The following is a 4,868-nucleotide window of genomic DNA, read 5'->3' on the forward strand; positions in this document are numbered from 1 at the left end:
TAGGATGGTATAACATGTCCAAGCGACATGCCTTATTATTCATTGCCTTATTATGCATTGGTCACTATTCGTCTCCCATCCATCATTCAAATATCTTGTTTAAAATTGAGTTGATGTATTGATTCAAGTAGAAGAGGCTTAAATTACGGAAATATGTGGTTTTATATTCAATCTTCGATTCATATTTATGTGAATTTTTTTTTTGAGTGTAGTACATGATTAGACGATCTGGGATATGAAAGCATTTTCTAAATAAAAAATAGAGTAATATAATTACAGAAGGTATATATGAATTTAATTAGTAATATATAACAACTATGTTTTACTTTAGGCGTAATAGTATGTGGTGAAAATGGTCCCCACTGTTTCAGAGAGTGGATTAGTTATCTTTCGTCCTCATAATGTTATGTTATTTACCCGAGTTCGAACCTTACGATCTAGGATCCAAGTATCGAACCTCCTTAAATAACAATATATAAAAATATTATTTTATGTTTACAATGTCTATTTGTTTTATCTGGCATCTTACATTATGTCCATAATTATTATCTAAATATTTTAAAAACACTAATCTAACTTACATCTATACCAATAGATAAAGGGAAAACATAAAATAACTACCCATGAAGTATTTTATGTTTTTCTATTTTATATTTTATAACTTCTAATTTCATGTTTATTTATAATAATATTAATAAACATAAAATAACTACCCATAGAGTATTTTATAACTTCTAATTTCATGTTTATATATATTTCTAATAACCACCTCCTAATTTTTATATTACAAATTTATCCTTTGTAATATCTCTCATTAATAACTGATATAAAATTCCACATGTTACTTCCATTGCTTTCATTTTTTATATTAATATATCATTAATCTTTCATAACTCTCTTATTTATTTTTTCACTCTCTAGTGAGTTCATATATTAGCATTTCTTATATTCAAGTTGTTTTTTCTTAAATAATATAACATGAAACCGATACATTATATATTAGAAAAAATACGAATGCAGGTCGATCGACATGGAATACTAGTCGACACGCTAGTATAAATAAAGAAACACTACACCAAATTTTGCATTTTGGGGAGGTTTTTTTGTGGAGGTTATTCAAACCTCCCCAAATAAATAAAATGAGGCGGGATATGAGATTGACTAAATATATAATAGAGGTTTTTATTTAATTTATGGAGGTTTTAAACCTCCACTATTAATTTGAACAAAACTACATATCAGTCATGTTCAAAACCTCTTCTCCAAACCCTATTCTCTATCTCTTCTCCATTGCTTCAAGAACGACTGCAAGTGTCTTATGATGATACTCGCCATGATCATCGAGTACTTCTATTTTTCATGCACCTAACATGCTTTCTTCTTTATTTAATTTGTCCAAATTCTTCCAGTTTGTGTTTGGAAAATACAAGCTTCATTTCTGGTTCATTTTTAGATTTTCACTCCACATTTTACTAACAATATCATTAAATCCCAACAGGAAGCACTGAGAGCTTTGTGGCATTGTTCCTTCATCCATCTTTGGTAATATTTTCTTCTTTATTATACATAAACATATTTTCATAATTAACTATTGGAGTTTCTAATTGTTCTTATGATCTTTAAAATGCAATAGTATTTTCAGAATCTCGTTGTTTAGGTACATATAAATACGTTATTCATTCATTAGATATTGGAATTTTGTGTTATTAATACAAATTCCGTAAGACCACACCTTGGCTTTGACCTATTAAGTGTTTGATAAAATGCTTCAATGGCTCATACATATGATAAATAGGGTGTGAATCTTTGATGCACTTGGGTTTTGCTAAATTAGAGAAATTTGGTTTTCGCAAAAGATTTACTTGAATAATTGTATTTGTATTTTTTTTGTTTGCTCATTGGGTGAATAATCTTGATTGGGGATTCAAACTATAAATTTCATTGACTTTCCTTGTTTGTTAAGAGTGTGGGGCATATGAATTAGAAGTAGAGTTGTTGAAGTTGTATATCAGAGATGGGGGATATTTGTTGGTCACTTTTGGGAGCTGCAATCCATGTGATGAAATTTTTGTCTGTGAAAGCGTTTGTACATCAAAGAGGATGATGAAGAAGGTTGCATCATTCTCAAAAGACCCCATTCTTGATACTTGTGTCACTGTTTGCAGTGTCTCTGACGTTGATGCCTGTGTTGATGCATGTGTGTGCACTGTTTATAAGCTCAACTTTTGTTTATGAATTCATTAGCAATTTTCCTAACTTGGTTCATTTGTGTATATGGTTTTATTCAGTTTTAGGATATGCATTGAATGTAGCTTTGGATTCAGTACTTAATTTTTATTGCAAATTGGGCATTGAAGGTGCAGCAATTTCACATGTTCTGGCCCAGTAAGTTTTCCTATGTTGTTTCAAATCAATGTTCACTGTTTGTACAACTTTAACTTATGAAATTATGGTTCTTCTAGGGATGTGATGGTGTTGGCTTTGTTGTTGATTTTGATGAAAAGAATGATCCTTCTACCTCCAGGCCTCAAAGATTTTCAAATTTTCAGGTTTCTTAAAAATGGTATGGGGCTAACACATACCTCTTGAATTTGATAACTCCATCTTGAATATGTATTGAACTATCTATGTCATAAATGGTCAGATAGGTGGGCGATAAGAGTAGCCCTTGGACATTTAAATCACTGAAGTCTGCCGAACCAGACAAATGGTTACTTTCGACCCATGACAACAAGATAAAAGTTGGGTTATGACTCTCATACCATATTATCTTGTATATGTATCCTGCAATCAGTGACATAAATGGTCAGATAGGTGAGCGATAAGAGTAGCCCGTAAGGATGGCAATAAAAACCGAACCTGTGGGTACCCGCCCAAACCGAACCCGAATTTAACGGGGAAAACCCGATGTGATTGGGTTCGGGTTTTACCCGGGTTTAAATTTCGGGTTCGGGTTTGGTATAGCAAAGACCCTAACCCAAACCCGCCCGAAGTAAGGTAATTCAATTTAAAATTGAAATTTCTATCGTTTGCCAATTGTTTTTAATTTCTAATGTTACTTTATATACTACTGGATCTTCAAACATAAAAGAAATGAAATAATACAAGAGAAAATAGAAATGTTAGAGTAAAATTACACGAAAATAATATCATATTTTCCTTAACATTTTATTATTTTCGGGTTTTTTTCGGGTTTGGATTACCCGAAACCCGACGGGTTCGGGGATGGTATTTTTATTTTCAACCCCGTTGAGTTTGGGTTCGGGTTCGGGTTCGGGTTTGAATTTCGGGTTCGGGTTTGGGTATGTACAAACCCGACCCCGTTGCCATTCCTAGTAGCCCGACTTTCATGATCAATTACAGGAGGTTTGGTGTTGGCTAGAGTTGTAGTAGTGACATTCTGTATTACCTTTTCAGCATCATTGACATCAAGGTTAGGTCCAATTAAAATGGCTGGTTTTCACGTATGCCTTCAAGTTTGGTTAACATCATCTCTTCTTGTTGATGGTTTAGCTATTGCTGTACAGGTACATACACAAAAGTTTATCTTCTTAAACTTTTATCTCAAGAAAAATCAATAAGCAGCTCATATAAAAATTAAAAATGTATTATATTTAAAAAACATATTTTGTCTTTAAATATCCTTATGCAGAATTGATGAAGGCAGTCGTTCATAGTTATAGACTATCTTGCCATTTTCTATAGTTTAGAAAGGTGCTTGAGTTGACATAGGATGAATTGTCATTTCACTTTTTTTTTTTTTTGTAGTTTATCAATGTTTTTTTTATCATTCCAACTAAATGTTTTTATTTTATTATTCCAGGCAAATGATGATGCAAGTATGCCTGATACATATTTGAGTGCAAAATGATCATATGGAGCCAACAACATTTAGAATATTTGTTATGTATTTTGTTTTTAAAATGTGATATGAGACTACTTTTAGTTTTTTGAGATTTTATAGTGTACTTGGATTATAATGAAGGATGGATTATAACTCTTTTAACTATGATACACTACCTTGCTAATTTGCACTGAAATTTTATTATTGTTAAGAACATTTGTATTTAGTATTGTATATTTAAATAAAAGTTATAAATTAATGAGATTAAAGTTGTAATTGAGGTTGAAATCCTTTAGAAACATATAATAGTTACCTCTAGAAATTAAATTGAGTTTATATTTGTTCTCAAATAGTGGAGGTTTAAAACCTCCATCGTAAACATTACAAAGACCTCCTCGGATAGTGGAGGTTAAAAATATTGTAAACATTACAAAGACCTCCTCAAATATTGGAGGTTAAAAACCTCCATAAATAAACCGCTACAAACGTACAGGTACCGGAGGTTTTCTAAAACCTCCGCAAAACACTTCTAGCGGTCATAAATGTGGAGGTTTTTGAAACCCCCGCTAGTTATATTGTGGATGTTAAAAACCTCCGCTAATCGCATAAAAAACCTCCACTAAATACAAAATTTGTTGTAGTGAAATTATCCACCACAATTTCGTGGCTACATAAAAGAGGACATGAATCTGTTGTCCCCAAATATATCTCAAAGTTTGTTCCAAACCAATTACATTATGCCATATCACTTAAAAGATTAAACAGTTATGATTTTGTCTATTTTTCTTCATTGTGATAGGTTTGGGGACAGTAGATCCCCATCTCATAAAGGAAGCCTATAGTTTTAGAGATCTAGTGGAGAGAGATTGGTCTTGGTCGTCATTTTCAGGTGCGAAATGCAAGTTAGTTTGCATCGAAGCGAATTGTTTGGACAACCGTTGGATAGAAATGTCGTTAGTTTGATCCGTTAAATTTGTCACTGGTTACCTCTTGCATGTAGAAGTCGGTATAGTACAGGACGACT

At 32.1% G+C, this 4,868-nt stretch overlaps 1 long non-coding RNA gene across 1 annotated transcript; it reads left to right on the forward strand.

Moving 5' to 3' along the window:
- LOC109354149 lies at window positions 1,259-3,979 on the forward strand. The gene is made up of 6 exons (XR_002108510.1): window positions 1,259-1,344; window positions 1,499-1,542; window positions 2,289-2,385; window positions 2,463-2,563; window positions 3,418-3,527; window positions 3,824-3,979. It is a non-coding gene; the product is annotated as an uncharacterized LOC109354149 (long non-coding RNA).

The sequence above is a fragment of the Lupinus angustifolius genome, chromosome LG08 (assembly GCF_001865875.1).
Source record: "Lupinus angustifolius cultivar Tanjil chromosome LG08, LupAngTanjil_v1.0, whole genome shotgun sequence".
Taxonomy (NCBI): domain Eukaryota; kingdom Viridiplantae; phylum Streptophyta; class Magnoliopsida; order Fabales; family Fabaceae; genus Lupinus; species Lupinus angustifolius.